This window comes from Anomaloglossus baeobatrachus, chromosome 8 (assembly GCF_048569485.1).
Source record: "Anomaloglossus baeobatrachus isolate aAnoBae1 chromosome 8, aAnoBae1.hap1, whole genome shotgun sequence".
Classification (NCBI taxonomy): domain Eukaryota; kingdom Metazoa; phylum Chordata; class Amphibia; order Anura; family Aromobatidae; genus Anomaloglossus; species Anomaloglossus baeobatrachus.
Window position 1 is genome coordinate 234,514,883 of NC_134360.1, and position 17,097 is coordinate 234,531,979.

General features: G+C 48.2%; 2 protein-coding genes across 2 annotated transcripts in view; one reads left to right on the forward strand and one right to left on the reverse strand.

Moving 5' to 3' along the window:
* Window positions 1-10,030, reverse strand: part of USP1 (ubiquitin specific peptidase 1) — a 49,410-nt gene extending 39,380 nt beyond the window's left edge. The window contains exon 1 of the mRNA XM_075321153.1: window positions 9,912-10,030. The gene's annotated coding sequence lies outside the window, so the exon portion shown is untranslated. The remainder of the gene's footprint in view (window positions 1-9,911) is intronic.
* Window positions 10,031-13,123: 3,093 nt separating this feature from the next.
* The window catches only part of KANK4 (KN motif and ankyrin repeat domains 4), a 202,913-nt gene continuing 198,939 nt past the window's right edge, over window positions 13,124-17,097 (forward strand). The window contains 1 exon segment of the mRNA XM_075320377.1: window positions 13,124-13,490. The gene's annotated coding sequence lies outside the window, so the exon portion shown is untranslated.

A 17,097-nucleotide genomic window follows, 5' to 3' on the forward strand; every position in this document is an offset into this window, starting at 1 on the left:
GATGAAAGGGGGATACCACCTTAGGGAGGAATTCCGGAACCGGACGCAGAACCACCTTGTCCTGGTGAAACACCAGGAAAGGAGCTTTGCATGATAACGCTGCTAGCTCAGACACTCTCCGAAGTGAAGTGACTGCTACTAGGAAAACCACTTTCTGCGAAAGGCGTGCGAGAGAAATATCCCTCATTGGCTCGAACGGTGGTTTCTGAAGAACCATCAGCACCCTGTTCAGATCCCAGGGTTCTAACGGACGCTTGTAAGGAGGGACGATGTGACAAACCCCCTGCAGGAACGTGCGTACCTGTGGAAGTCTGGCCAGGCGCTTCTGAAAAAAACACAGAGCGCTGAGACTTGTCCTTTAAGAGAGCCGAGCGACAACCCTTTTTCCAATCCTGATTGAAGGAAGGAAAGAAAAGTGGGCAAGGCAAATAGCCAGGGAGAAAAACCCTGATCGGAGCACCAAGATAGGAATATCCTCCACGTCCTGTGGTAGATCTTGGCGGACGTTGGTTTCCTAGCCTGTCTCATAGTGGCAATGACCTCTTGAGATAATCCTGAAGACGCTAAGATCCAGGACTCAATGGCCACACAGTCAGGTTGAGGGCCGCAGAATTCAGATGGAAAAACGGCCCTTGAGACAGCAAGTCTGGTCGGTCTGGTAGTGCCCACGGTTGGCCGACCGTGAGATGCCACAGATCCGGGTACCACGACCTCCTCGGCCAGTCTGGAGCGACGAGGATGGCGCGGCGGCAGTCGGCCCTGATCTTGCGTAACACTCTGGGCAACAGTGCCAGCGGAGGAAACACATAAGGGAGCTGAAACTGCGACCAATCCTGAACTAAGGCGTCTGCCGCCAGAGCTCTGTGATCGTGAGATCGTGCCATGAACGCTGGTACCTTGTTGTTGTGCCGGGACGCCATTAGGTCGACGTCCGGCATCCCCCAGCGGCAACAGATCTCCTGAAACACATCCGGGTGAAGGGACCATTCCCCTGCGTCCATGCCCTGGCGACTGAGAAAGTCTGCTTCCCAGTTTTCCACGCCCGGGATGTGAACTGCGGAGATGGTGGAGGCCGTGGCTTCCACCCACATCAAAATCCGCCGGACTTCCTGGAAGGCTTGCCGACTGCGTGTTCCACCTTGGTGGTTGATGTAAGCCACCGCAGTGGAGTTGTCCGACTGAATTCGGATCTGCTTGCCTTCCAGCCACTGCTGGAACGCTTTTAGGGCAAGATACACCGCCCTGATCTCCAGAACATTGATCTGAAGTGAGGACTCTTGCTGAGTCCACGTACCCTGAGCCCTGTGGTGGAGGAAGACTGCTCCCCACCCTGACAGACTCGCGTCCGTCGTGATCACCGCCCAGGATGGGGGTAGGAAGGATTTCCCCTTCGATAATGAAGTGGGAAGAAGCCACCACCGAAGGGAAGCTTTGGTTGCCTGAGAGAGGGAGACGTTCCTGTCTAGGGACGTCGGCTTCCTGTCCCATTTGCGTAGGATGTCCCATTGAAGAAGACGCAGGTGAAACTGCGCGAAAGGGACTGCCTCCATTGCTGCCACCATCTTCCCCAGGAAGTGCATGAGGCGCCTCAAGGGGTGTGACCGACCTTGAAGGAGAGATTGCAACCCTGTCTGTAGTGAACGCTGTTTGTCCAGCGGAAGCTTCACTATCGCTGAGAGGGTATGAAACTCCATGCCAAGATATGTCAGTGATTGGGCCGGTGTCAGATTTGACTTTGGAAAATTGATGATCCACCCGAAACTTTGGAGAGTCTCCAGAGTAACGTTGAGGCTGTGTTGGCATGCCTCTTGAGAGGGTGCCTTGACCAGCAGATCGTCTAAGTAAGGTATCACCGAGTGGCCCTGAGAGTGGAGGACCGCAACTACTGTAGCCATGACCTTGGTGAAAACCCTTGGGGCTGTCGCCAGGCCGAACGGCAGTGCCGCGAACGGAAGGTGTTAGTCTCCCATGGCGAAGCGCAGGAAGCGCTGATGCTCTGGAGCAATCGGTACGTGGAGATAAGCATCTTTGATATCGATCGATGCAAGGAAATCTCCTTGGGACATTGAGGCGATGACGGAGCGGAGGGATTCCATCCGGAACCGCCTGGTCTTTACGTGTTTGTTGAGCAGTTTTAGGTCCAGAACAGGACGGAAAGATCCGTCCTTCTTTGGAACCACAAACAGGTTGGAGTAAAAACCGTGACCCTGTTGCTGATGAGGAACCGGGACCACCACTCCTTCTGCCTTCAGAGTGCCCACCGCCTGCAGAAGAGCATCGGCTCGCTCGGGAGGCGGAGATGTTCTGAAGAATCGAGTCGGAGGACGAGAGCTGAACTCTATCCTGTAACCGTGAGACAAAATGTCTCTCACCCAACGGTCTTTTACCTGTGGCAGCCAGGCGTCGCAAAAGCGGGAGAGCCTGCCACCGACCGAGGATGCGGCGGTGTGAGGAGGCCGTAAGTCATGAGGAAGCCGCCTTGGTAGCGGCACCTCCGGCGGTCTTTTTAGGGCGTGACTTAGACCGCCATGAATCGGAGTTCCTCTGATCCTTCTGGGGCCTTTTGGACGAGGAGAATTGGGACCTGCCCGCACCCCGAAAGGACCGAAACCTCGACTGTCCCCTCCTCTGTTGGGATGTGTTTGGTTTGGCCTGGGGTAAGGATGTTTCCTTTCCCTTGGATTGTTTGATGATTTCATCCAATCTCTCACCAAACAAACGGTCGCCAGAAAATGGCAAACTGGTTAAGCACTTTTTGGAAGCAGAATCTGCCTTCCATTCCCGTAGCCACAAGGCCCTGCGTATTGCCACCGAATTGGCGGATGCTACCGCCGTACGGCTCGCAGAGTCCAGGACAGCATTAATAGCGTAGGACGCAAATGCCGACGTTTGAGAGGTTATGGACGCCACCTGCGGCGCAGACGTACGTGTGAGTGCGTCAATTTGCGCATGACAAGCTGAGATAGCTTGGAGTGCCCATACGGCTGCGAATGCTGGAGCAAAAGACGCGCCGATAGCTTCATAGATGGATTTCAACCAGAGCTCCATCTGTCTGTCAGTGGCATCCTTGAGTGAAGCCCCATCTTCAACTGCAACTATGGATCTAGCCGCCAGTCTGGAGATTGGAGGATCCACCTTGGGACACCGAGTCCAGCCCTTGACCACGTCAGGAGGGAAGGGATAACGTGTATCCTTAAGGCGCTTGGAAAAACGCTTATCTGGACAAGCTCGGTGTTTCTGGACTGCCTCTCTGAAGTCAGAGTGGTCCAGAAACATACTCGTTGTACGCTTGGGAAACCTGAAACGGAATTTCTCCTGCTGAGAAGCTGACTCCTCTACTGGAGGAGCTGAGGGAGAAATATCCAACATTTGATTGATGGACGCGATAAGATCATTCACTATGGCGTCCCCATCAGGAGTATCAAGGTTGAGAGCGGCCTCAGGATCAGAATCCTGATCAGCTACCTCCGCTTCATCATACAGAGAGTCCTCCCGCTGAGACCCTGAACAATGTGATGATGTCGAGGGAAATTCCCAGCGAGCTCGCTTAGGCGGTCTGGGGCTGCGGTCCGTGTCAGAGACCTCACCCTGGGATCTATGAGACACCCCGGAAGAACATTGTTGTTCCGAATGAGGGGGACCAGGAAGCAATGATTCCCCAGTGCCCATGGCCTGAGGTACTGGTCTGGACTGCAAAGCTTCTAATATCTTAGCCATAGTCTCAGAAAGTCTTTCAGTAAAAACTGCAAACTCCGTCCCTGTCACCTGGACAGTGTTAGCAGGTGGTTCCTCCTGGGCCACCCTTAGCAGAGGCTCCGACTGAGTAAGTGCCACAGGGGCCGAGCATTGCACACAATGAGGGTCAGTGGAACCTGCCGGCAGTATAGCCGTACATGCGGCGCAGGCAGCATAGTAAGCCTGTGCTTTGGCACCCTTGCTTCTTGTGGACGACATGCTGTTGTCTCCTCTGAGCAATCCAGGAGGGTATAAAGCCAAAAATCAACCGTGCACCATACAGTGTAAAGTATAGCCTATAATCATATAATCTATAAGTACACTTCTGCACTAGTGGGGCCAGCACCTCAGGTGCTGCTTACCGCCCGCGCAATGCGGTTGTGTGGTCACCAGAATCCCTGCCTGGGTCTCCCTGAGCTTGTCTCCCCTCTCCAGCGTCAGAAGAGCTGACAGGAATGGCTGCCGGCGTCCAAGTGCGGGAATCTGGTGCCCCACTGTGCACAGTGAGGGGGGTGGAGTATGCAAAGCATGTTCCAGCCCCAGTGCTGACGTCCTGTACAGCGTCCCGCCCTTCCCCTGACTGGCAGGCCTGGGGGCGGGAAAAAAGTGAGACTAGGCCGCAAAAGCCGGGGACTAAAGTTATAAGCGCGGCCGGCGTATGAGCGCGGTCGGCGCGGTAGTCCCCGGCGTACTAACATTCCCAGTCGCGCTGCAGTGTGAAATGGCAGCGCGCGGTCAGCGCGGTAGTCCCCAGTAACACTAACACACCCAGCCACGCTGCAGTGTGTGATGGCACAAGCGCGGTCAGCGCTGCGGTCCCCGGCGCACTAACACACCCAGCAATGCTGGAGTGTTTCTGTGCGCTGTCCCTACGGGGACACAGAGTACCTCAAAGTAGCAGGGCCTTGTCCCTGACGATACTCGGCTCCTTATCCAGCAGAGTCCCCAGGAGCTGTGGATGGAGCACGGTCTCCGTGCCTGGAGACCGATTAGGATCCCACTTCACCCAGAGCCCGAAGGGGATGGGGAAGGAAAACAGCATGTGGGCTCCAGCCTCCGTACCCGCAATGGGTACCTCAACCTTAACAACACCGCCGACAAGAGTGGGGTGAGAAGGGAGCATGCTGGGGGCCCTGTTATGGGCCCTCTTTTCTTCCATCCGACATAGTCAGCAGCTGCTGCTGACTAAGCTGTGGAGCTATGCGTGGATGTCTGCCTCCTTCGCACAAAGCATGAAAACTGAGGAGCCCGTGGGAGCACGGGGGGTGTATAGGCTGAAGGGGAGGGGCTTTACACTTTTAGTGTAATACTTTGTGTGGCCTCCGGAGGCATAGCTATACACCCAATTGTCTGGGTCTCCCAATGGAGCGACAAAGAAAATAGTAACGGACGTTAATTACAGGCTAGACAGGAATGAAACGTCCTGATCGAGGGCTACATGTACAGAGCAAAAGTAATGGCCCGGAGCCTGAGGACAAAACTAATAATAACACCCAAAACAGGAAAAGTACACTTCACTGACCCGACTAAGCTGAAAAAAGATGAAGGTGTGTGGCAAGCAGTGCTGGAATAGTGATGCTTTGCGCTTCCCAACCCCCCTGCGTCACGGCCGCGATGCTCTGTGCTTCCCGACCCCCCCACGTCACAGCCGCGATGCTCTGCGCTTCCCGACCCCCCCCACGTCACAGCAGCGATGCTCTGCGCTTTCTGACCCCCTCCGCATCACAGCCATGATGCTCTGCGCTTCCAGACCCCCCCCACATCACAGCCGCGATGCTCTGCATGTCCTGCCCCCCCCGCCCCGCGTCACAGCTACGATGCTCTGCATGTCCCAAGCCCCCACTGCATCACAGCTGCGATGCTCTGCACATCCTGACCCCTTTTGGTCACAGCTGCAATAATCTGCGTGCCCTAAAAAGCACAAATGCACAAAGCCGCTTTGTGACACCGTCCCTATGACTTAAAAGTTAATTTTCTCTGGTAGCCGCACTTTTAGGCTATGTGCGCACGCTGCGTTTTTTTACGCTGCATTTGTGCGTTTTTGGCTGCTAAAAACACACCCGCGGCAAAAAAAATGCATGCATTTTTACCGCACCCGAAAAACGTGCAAAAAACGCACTGTGTGAACTTAGGCTATGTGCCCACGCTGCGGATTTTGCGCGGATTTTGCCGCGGATTTCCCGAAAATCTGCAGCAGCGGCACTTCCAAGCCATTTCAATGGCATTTTGGAAATGCTGTGTCCATGCTGCGGATTTTTCCGCTGCGGATTTGCCGCGGATTTTGATCCGAAAAAATCTGCAGCATGTCAATTGTTTGGTGCAGATTTGGTGCGGATTTTTGGTTTTGAATGGGGAAAAAAAAAAAAAAAAATCCGCATCAAAATCCGCGGCAAATCCGCGGGTGCGGATTTGCCGCGAAAGTCGCGGATTTTCAGGCAGAAAAATCCGCAGGTACATTCTACCGTGGACACATAGCCTAACCCTTAGTAAAGTGGCCAGGCAGCATTGTTAATGCTATTTACTTGCACATTACCAATATATTGCAGGTAAAAGAGTGTATTCCAAGGTGACCGAATCCCTTTAATAGAGGGCTGTAGGTAATCGTATAATACAGGATTATTCTAAAACAATGGGACAAACATTACAGCCTTTGTTTTCAAAACCGAAATCCAGGTAGGAACCGCAAGAAGGGATGGAAGACTTTACTCATTGCACAGAACATGTTTACTTTCCGCATAAGGGCACGTGGTTTTTCTGAGACTCAAATTGACACCTTTAGGGATTGACCTTCCTACTGAGGTGAAGGGTGGCCTCCCCGCTGGACACCAGCCTGTCGGCCAAGTCATCCTCTAAGTTGGCCCTGCAACTCAATTCAAGAATCACTGTTTCGGTTTGCCGTCTGTTTTCAGCTCCTGACTATGTGATCTGTGAGGCCGACGACGCAGAAGGTTTACGCCATCCTGCGGTTTATGGCACCTGTCGTCCCAGACTTGTCACCCGCTCGACTTCCTGTCACCACACGACATGAACCCTGTCCACATTGCCATCCGAACTCTTTGGGTGGTGTTGACTTCTCACCCCTTGGCTTCCAATTGCTTCAAACCTGCTGACAGATTCCCTCTAACCCCCTTCACAATATATAATATAAACTTACTTCACATGTTGTGTCCCTGCATTTGATGCAGGCTTGCACCCCGAGCTCGCATCTTCCCCAGCAGATGATGGCTGAAGTCGGCACATGTCGGCAAGGAGGGGGTGCGTCACTCCATGCACCCATGATGTGCTCGCGGGGTGCTGATGGGTTTCCATAACAGCCAGGAGTCTGCTCAAGACCCCCATGTTTTTCATGACTGTTCTCCTGCAGGGGCCAGTGTTTAGCTAACGTTCAAAGAAGATCGTGATTTTAGCTATACATAGTAGTGCTGATGCACTATGAAGGGCTAAAATCAGTGTCTGAGAAAATATTTCCTACAGCATGGAAGACTTTCTTTTACTATTATATATTTTACAGGTTTATAAAACTTCCAGGTCAGAGAAAACCAGCAAGTGGGAAGGTGCTCTTACGGTAAATGTTCGGCCGCACTATGGTGCACAGAAGTGCCTGGTTTGAACAGTCATTTTGTGCTGACAGAGCCCCGCCCCTATGCCCTCCACCCCAGCATCATTCTCCCTCCAAAACAGCCCTGCATAATGCTATTCACTAATATAATAAATTAAAAAAAAAAAAAATTAAATAAAAATCAGAAAGCTCGCTGTTCCTATGCCAATTAAGCCTGCGACAAGTCGCAGGGGAGTTAGGTCCCCTGACTAGTCAGCCCTCTTCCCATGTCATCATGCCCTTGTGGGTGTGATAACGTGATTTCTACCACCCCCAGCTCCTGGAAATCTCACACATGCTGACTAATCGGGGGAACTAACCCCCCTGTGACTAGTCACAGGCCTAATTAGCAGAGGGTCAGCGAGGTTTACAAGTCGTTCTTATAAACTTTCGTATTTGTGAATAACATTACTCAGGGCAGGTTAGGGAGGGAATATGAGCATATAAGTATGAATGCTGCTGGGGTGGAGGGCAGAGGGGACCCGGCAGGTTCCTTTTAACCCTTTCACGACCGGACGATTTTGCGCTCTTTTTTTTTCGCCTTCTTTCTTCCGAGAGACAACTTTTTTATTGTTCAGTCAATATGGTCATGTGAGGGCTTGTTTTTTGCGGAACGAGGTGTACTTTTAAATGAAACCATGAATTTTACCGTATAGTGATCTGGAAATCGGCAAAAAAAATTCCAAATGCTGAAAAATTGCAAAATAAAAAGTGCGATTGCACTATTGTTTTTGAGATTTTATTCACTATATGGTAAAATGATGTGTCGGTGAGGTGCCTGAGGTCGGGGCGAGTTCGTAGACACCAAACATGAGCAGGGTTACTTTTATCTGAGGGGTTAAAAAAAAATTATAAAATCAGAAGTTTGTCTGAAAAAAGAGGTGTACGTTTTGCGCCATATTCTGCAACCTGTAGTGTATTTGTCGGGATCTATGGCTCAGTAACTCATTTTTTTGCGTTTTGAGCTGACATTTTTAACTGTACCATTTTTGCGCAAATGCTACATTTTGATCGCCTTTTGTGCAAAATCTGTGGCGACCAAAAAACAATTTTGGAATTTTTTTTGCCACTACGTTTTCCGATCGGATTGATTGATTTTACATTTTTATAGATTGGGCATTTCTGAACGCGGTGAAATGTGTGTATATTTTTTCATTTTATTAACCCTTTAATTTTCAATTGGGCGAAAGGGGGGGTGATTTGAACTTTTATTTTTTTTTTAATTTTTCAAAACTTATTTTAAAACTTTTTTTTTTATATTACTAGTCCCCCTAGGGAGTTATATGGATCAGCAATATGATCGCTCATTCATTTCTCCTGATCAGAGCGGCACCACTCAGGCCAGGAGAAATGATCATCTCTTATGACCTGCAGTACTCGGCTGCCGGTTAAAAGGACCTGAGTTATGTGAGCTACAGGAGTCATCACATGACCATATGCTACCATGACAACCACCGGATCCACGTGATCACATCACGTGACTTTTGGTATCGGGCGGTGAGTAAACATCTACCGCTGTTAAAATGGCGCCGTCACATCTTAACAGCGCCATTTAAGGGGTTAACAGGTACGGGTGGATAGCGATTACACTGGTACCTGCCAGGCACACGTCAGCTGTACAAATCAGCTGACTTACACAGATCACCACCTGCAGCAGCAGGTTGGGATTAACACTATGACCACGCATCTCATCCCGTGCGACGCAGCCCGCCACAGCATCTCATCCCGTGCGACGCAGCCCACCAAGCTGTGCATCTCATCCCGTGGGATACAGCCACCTGAGCATCTCATCCCGTGCGACGCAGCCCACCAAGCTGTGCATCTAATCCCGTGGGATACAGCCACCTGAGCATCTAATCCCGTGGGATACAGCCACCTGAGCATCTAATCCCGTGGGATACAGCCACCTGAGCATCTAATCCCGTGGGATACAGCCACCTGAGCATCTAATCCCGTGGGATACAGCCACCTGAGCATCTAATCCCGTGGGATACAGCCACCTGAGCATCTAATCCCGTGGGATACAGCCACCTGAGCATCTAATCCCGTGGGATACAGCCACCTGAGCATCTAATCCCGTGGGATACAGCCACCTGAGCATCTAATCCCGTGGGATACAGCCACCTGAGCATCTAATCCCGTGGGATACAGCCACCTGAGCATCTAATCCCGTGGGATACAGCCACCTGAGCATCTAATCCCGTGGGATACAGCCACCTGAGCATCTAATCCCGTGGGATACAGCCACCTGAGCATCTAATCCCGTGGGATACAGCTTGCAAGGTATCTAATCCTGTGGTACCGTCTGCTGATACATGACGCACATATTTGCGGACTGCACATCCCAGCGTGCTCCGATTATACAGAGCATGCTGGGAGTTGTAGTTCGTCCTCCGGGCACAGATAACAGAAGCGGCTCCGCCATAACTGACCGCACCACGTGATGCAGGGAAGCACCAGCGCCGCCATTACTCGCACTTTGTTGCGCGCACTTCAAAAAATCCCTGTGTGTGGGAGGCGCGGAGCCCGGGAGGCACGGCGGCCGCAGGGCAGAGGCGCGTCACGGGAGGACTCGTACCTGCCGGCCGGGGAGGTGTCCGCCGCCTCAGCACATCCGCGCCTCGTCTGGCGGGAAAACCACCTCAGAATCACAGTCCGGGAACTCCCAAGGCCGAAGCCGCGCGCCTTACCCGACGTGCTGACGTCATTCACCTACACGTAGGCCAACTTCCGCCCTCAGCTTTCACTTTTTGTTGTGGGCAGTCACTACTTGTCATTTGATTGGAGGAATGCTAGCACGTGGGTAAGCCTCGCCTCTGCTATTGGTTGGACGGTGCAATGACGTATGATCGATGGCGCTGTTTAATTGGTCGCTGTGGTTTGAAGGAGTTGGCGGTTGAGGGGGGAGGATTTGGCGGGAGAGGGAGGTGGTCGGCGCTGTGTCAGGTCTGAGGAGAACGTTTTGTCGTAATTATTATTAATGCCCCCAAAGGTTATTGTAAAAAAAAAACAAACCTCCATCCTTATAGCTATGTAATGTACTAAGAAAAGGAAAAAAATATAAGTATGGGGAAAAATAAAAACAAATTAGTCTTCAATGTGACGCAAAAAGCACCTGCAAGACGATTGTGCCTGACACAGCGATAACAAACTCGATAAACTGGCCCATGTGATGCGCTCCCAGGTAATGATTGGGTTGCCATAGCAACCAGCTGCCTAATGAAGGCCCTGATGCCGCCATCTTGGTTCTGTGAATCCCATCCCAAGGCTGAAGGAGGCCATCGATTTCACTATATACTTCAGCTCTGATGTTTATGACTGGGTGGTCCGGGTCCTACTTTGCAGTGATGCTCTATATCGGGGTGTCTGACAGCCGGACTCCACATAGAGAATACAGAGATGGTTTATTACCGTCTCTGCCTTCTGGAGCGCGGTGTGTGCAGTAATAGTGTTAGGGTGAACACGCTGGGATGTTCACACGTTGCCTGCTCCTGACCTAATTGGTGTGGATCAAGTGCATGGTTGGTCCGTGAGGTCATTCATCAGTGAGATGGTTCGTGAGGTCATCAGTGGGTTGGTCCGTGAGGTCATCAGTGGTTTGGTCCGTGAGGTCATCAGTGGTTTGGTCCGTGAGGTCATCAGTGGGTTGGTCCGTGAGGTCATCAGTGGGTTGGTCCGTGAGGTCATCGGTGGGTTGGTCCGTGAGGTCATCAGTGGGTTGGTCCGTGAGGTCATCAGTGGGTTGGTCCGTGAGGTCATCAGTGGGTTGGTCCGTAAGCTCATCACTGGGTTCGTCCGTGAGGTTATTAGTGGGTTCGTCCGTGAGGTCATCAGTGGGTTGGTGCGTGAGGTCATCAGTGGGTTGGTGCGTGAGGTCATCAGTGGGTTGGTCCGTGAGGTCATCAGTGGGTTGGTCCGTGAGGTCATCAGTGGGTTGGTCCGTGAGGTCATCAGTGGGTTGGTCCGTGAGGTCATCAGTGGGTTGGTCCGTGAGGTCATCAGTGGGTTGGTCCGTGAGGTCATCAGTGGGTTGGTCCATGAGGTCATCAGTGGGTTGGTCCGTGAGGTCATCAGTGGGTTGGTCCGTAAGCTCATCACTGGGTTGGTCCGTGAGGTCATCACTGGGTTGGTCCGTGAGATCATCAGTGGGTTGGTCCGTGAGGTCATCAGTGGGTTGGTCCGTGAGGTCATCAGTGGGTTGGTCCCTGAGGTCATTAGTGGGTTGGTCCCTGAGGTCATTAGTGGGTTGGTCCCTGAGGTCATCAGTGGGTTGGTCCATGAGGTCATCAGTGGGTTGGTCCATGAGGTCATCAGTGGTTTGGTCCTCTAGGTTGGCCAGTAGGTCTTTTCCTTATATGGTGATTCTTCTTAAATCTGGCCATTCCTTGCATACCAGGCCAGGGTGTGGAGAACAGGAAATGGCAGCCATCTTTAGATCTGTGTAATGAGTATTTATCTGAACAAACTATGTAAGGTGAAATAATAAGTTTAATCTGTGATTTCCCACAATCCCCTATGTCCCAAGGTTAATTAGGTATTTGATCCAATGGCCCTCCTCAACTATAGGAAGCGCTGGCAACGCCTCCTCCAAATACAGCCGTTATGAGCGCCGTGTATAGGGATGGAGCAGGAACTTAGGGTTATAGGAGACACAGGAGGCCGCAATACCCCTGTAACTGGGGCTAACAAACCAGCCCCAGTTACCAGGGAAATAAAATAAAAATATTTTATTAGTTATCTGACTTTTTGGGCAAGCTATGTGTAAAATTAAAAAGAAATGCCACCATCTATCTAAATCACTGTTGCTAACCGAAGCCCCGTAAATGAAAATAAAAAATCTCCAATATATACTGCTCAAAAAAAATAAAGGGAACACTTAAATTATTTTTTTTTTGAGCAGTATATATAATTTGAAAATATTTTTTACAAAACGGGGAACAAATGTTTAAATTTGTTTAGTAGTTCTTTGTGTTCAGAAAAGAAGGTCCCAGGGGCGTGGGAGGGGAGAGGAGTGACTGTAAAACAAAGTTAAAGAAAAAAAGTTTCCTTGGGGGGGACTATAAACTAAAAAAAGTTCCCTAGGAAGGGAAATATATTAAAAAAGTTCATTGGGGGTGGAGGGCTAGAAGATAAAATAAAAAGTTCCCTTGAGGGGTACCGTAAAATTAAAAAAAAAAATGTTTCTGGGGGAAAAGACTATAAAATTTAAAATAATTGACCCGAATTGTTAAGAGTTTGGGATTTGTAAATGTTTATTGATTGACAGTGCGCAGTTTGGTGCTATGTTTTTGCTTATATATTTTGCAGCTCCTTTTGGAGCTTGTTGTCTTCTTTTCAGTTCTGGGTTGGTCTTTACAATAAAGAATTGATAAAAAATAAAGTTTTCAGGGGGACTATAAAAATAGTGGGAGAAGACTATTAAGTAAAACAAAGTTCACGGGGGAGACTGTAAGATATAATAAAAAAAAGTTAAAATGTTTCATGGGGGGGCTATAAAGTTTAAAAAAAAAGAAAAAAGTTCCGTGGGGGAAGGGGAGACTATAAATAAAATGCAAATTTTGTATTACCCTACTTTTCTAATTAAAAAAAAAAATAAAACATATTTTGTATCAATAATATAAAACAATAAAAATTCTATCCATGAAATAATACGAGAAAAAAATCCAATAATCAGTATTGCTTTTTGTAGTTTTGATCACTCCAACAAGAAAAAAAAAACTAAAGAGCAACAACATTTGTCTTTGATAGGAAGAGATTACGCAATGGCTGATGCAATGCATGCTGGGATGTGAGGAAGAAAGGATGTTCCTGCACCTATAATGCTGGCAAGTGATGGCAAAAAAGGATGTTCTGACACCTATAATGCTGGCTAGCGATGGCAAAAAAGGATGATCCGGCACCTATAATGCTGGCAAGTGATGGCAAAAAAGGATGATTCGGCACCTATAATGATGGCAAGTGATGGCAAAAAAGGATGATTCGGCACCTATAATGTTGGCAAGTGATGGCAAAAAAGAATGTTCCTGCACCTATAATGCTGGCAAGTGATGGCAAAAAAGGATGTTCTGGTACCTATAATGCTGGCAGAACGCTGATGAAAAGAAAACTCCCACTGACAGAGTGGCTGGCAAGTTACAGAGCATGAGAATCGGGGCAGGTATGTGCACCAAAATTAGTGTGATATTGATAAGGGCATAATGATTGTCGTTTTCTACAGGACAGGGACACTTGTTTATCTCTTGAAAACACCCCTTTGACAGATTTGATGTTGCCGCATCCTTTACGGTAAGTTGTACTCCCAGCTGGAGTTCTCCATTGTAATGGAGAGGTGGGTAGATGCCCCCACATACAGAGGTGGTCCTGAGTGGGACATTGGGAAATTTCTGCTGGGATGTGCAGTGCATTAACGTATGAGCTACTTTGTTTTCACTTTTGATTGCGGAACGATTTGCTTATGGCATCATATAAGTGGTCCCGGCTGTGGAGAATAATTGACAATGCGCAGTTATACGAGCCGCGCTCAGTTCTCAGGACATCTGCGATCCTGACAAACATCCCAGTATAATGCAGCATTCTTCATCTGACGGCGTAAATATGTGATTTATGGAAATCGAGACAGAGCCAAAGGGTTTAGTCATGCAATGCTGGATCCCAGACAGAGGCGTATATAGAAATCATAGGCCCCCATAGCAGAAGTCCTAGTAATAATCTTGTGGGGGTCGCAGAAGAGCATAGCTCAAAAGCTTTCCAGCCCAGTTAGCATATTGTCGGGACAGCCTCTTGATATTGTGTCGTTGAGTACGTGTTGAATCATCACAATACGATCAATTTTACAATGTTGTGTGTTGTCAATACATTTTTCAGTTTGGGGCTCCCTCTTGTGGTCAGTGCTGGCGGTGCAGTTGATTTGTGTAATGAAAGCCACACAGCTGTGGAGGATTGGCAATCAGGTCTCTCAGATTGGGCTATATAGCTGAGTAGTTTTCTCCTGTTACTCGCCGGTGCTCAATGGATTTCCTGTGTGTTAAGGACAGTCTGAAACCAGCCCTGCTCTCTACCAGAACTCCTCTCAGATAAGTGGTCTTTGTACCTCTTCTGTTTGTTTTCCACTTTCTTGTTGTTTTTTCTGCTTTGATACTAATGCTTGATTCCTATTTTGCCTGTGTGGAGTTCCTGGTGGAATTGGATCATTCCCTGCTGGGAGTGTCGTATACCCAGCTCCATGATTCTGCAATATATTGTGTTTTGTCATGCATGGTATTAATTCAGTCCCTCATCTATATTACTGTTTTTGGATCCCAGTAACATCAATCAGAGTGCTGATATAGTGGGGGAGAGGCCGTTTGGTCTCAGGGTTTTTTCATATCAGACGTGCTGGTATTTATTAGGTTTTTTACAGCTGCAGATAGTACTCCTTCCTATCCTTTCCTATAAAGATAGTTTGGGCCTCACCTTTGCTGAACCTGGTTTTCTAGCTTTGTATTGTGTTTCCAATATCACCGTAGTCTTTACATGTGGGGGGCTATCTTTATCTTTGGGGATTGCTCCGAGGCAGCTTAGCTTTTCTTATATTTCTATCTGTAAGAATATTTAGTTCTCCGGCTGTGTCGAGACAACTAGGTCATCGTAGGCTCGTCCCACAGCTACTTCTCGTTGTGTGTCAGGATTAGGTCTGCAGTCCATTAAGGTTCCAGCCACTCTGGTTACTTTTTGGGTTCCCGCATTTCTTGATCCTCCTCGGTCTCTGAATCATAACAGTGGTGCCCTGGGAAGTGACTTCTTAGTGTGGATCAGATGACTACAAGAGAAGCAAACTGTTTCGATCCGTCGGTTTTATATAAAGCTCTCTTATAATATTTCCATTGATATTACGAGATACTAGAACAGGGGTGGGCAATTAATTTTCCCATGGGGCCGCATGAGAAATTGGGATTGGTTTAGAGGGCCGGACTAATATAATTACCTCAGTTCTACCCAATATATTACATCACTACACCCCCTCCATATACTACACCTGTAATAAACTACACCACTACACCCCTATATACTACACCTGTATTATACTACACCCCCCATATACACCTGTATTATACTACACTCCCTCCATATACCTGTAATACACTACACCCCCATATACACCTGTATTATACTACACCACTACATAATACACCTCCGATATACTACATCATTACACCCCTACAAATTTACAACCAGCAAAGGGTAATCAAACAGGGAAAATTTTATGGTCCATCAAAGTACAAAATAGTACCACCACCCCATGATTACAGTAAATGGATATAAAACTGACTCGAATGATTATAGAACCAATTCACACACAAGAATCAGAGAAATTCAGATAAAAGAATAAGTCTTTATTGAAACAAAGTAAAACCAGGGCAGGGGTGTAATTACATAACAGTGCAAAAGGTGGCGTGCATGAGCAGTGAGGAAAATCCTAATGTCCGGTTTAAATGTATAAACAATCAACTCACTATAGCCTCAAGGGAGCCCAGTACCAGGGATAAGCTAGATTGTGCACCCCATGGTGGGTAGTATCCCTCAAGGAACTAATATATGAAGAGAGGTATATCACCGGACAACATTTACACTCACCGCTGAAATGACGCCAGGTCCCGCCTACGCACGTTTCGGCGCTAGCCTTCGTCAGGGGGGCGTGGCTTCATATCGGCAGAGTGAGGGTATAAATGCAGTGCCCCAGCCAATCGGAACAAGTCAGAATGGCGCATGCGCATTGTACACACCAATGAAGCGTGCAGACGAAGAGGAGCGCGTCATCACTACGGAGGGCATAAGGATTCAAAACACCGCCCCACGTGATCAAGTCACGTGACACGTGTGACGTAATCAGATCCGCCCTAAACCTCACAGTGTTAAAGATACGCTCCTAGACTGAACACCGCATGGGGACAGCGCATGCGCACTGTTCCGAAAGGATGGGAAGCTGATCCAAAAAGGCAAACCTATTGAATGTTATAGAAAAAATGAATGACACGTGTAATAGTACCACATAGATAATAACTATTAATAGAAGATGTCAGACGACGGCGAGAGGAGACATATAAAGAATCTATATAGATTAGTACTAATTCGGTATGTAAATATAAATAAATAAATAGGTAGATAAGACCATATATTTCAACTAGTGCATGCCCAATGTATACAGTGAAAATAATTATTCTATAACCTTACAAGAACATTGTATACAATAAATATATAAAAAATTCATGAAATATCAAGTGAAAAATATAATATATATAAATAAATAAATAATTTCATGTAAAGAAATCGAGTGTGAAGAAGGGGGTGGGGAGGGGAGGGGGGGTGGTGGGGGTAGTGGGGGTGTGAGGGGATTGTGAGGGGTGGGGGTGGAGGGTGATCGAGTGAAATAAATACAAGGTGAATCATTCCAGAAATATACACAAGATTGCACAAGTTTATACACATAGACACAATTATACATATAGACACAATTTATGTCACAATTTAGTAAAAATTCATACATATAGACACAATGAATGGGAAGAATTCTAATATACCAAACTAAAGGCAAGAATGTATGAGTACATCATTTCTTGGTGAAGATTCAAATGGAAACCATTTCGCCATGGGATAGACATCAGAAGACTTGTAATAGTAAGAGTACATTATTGCATAGATAGTGATCTATAACAAAACCAAAAAACGTTAAAACCAAGCATAGGATAATAAAACATACATTAAGAATATAAAATAAATTCCAGCCG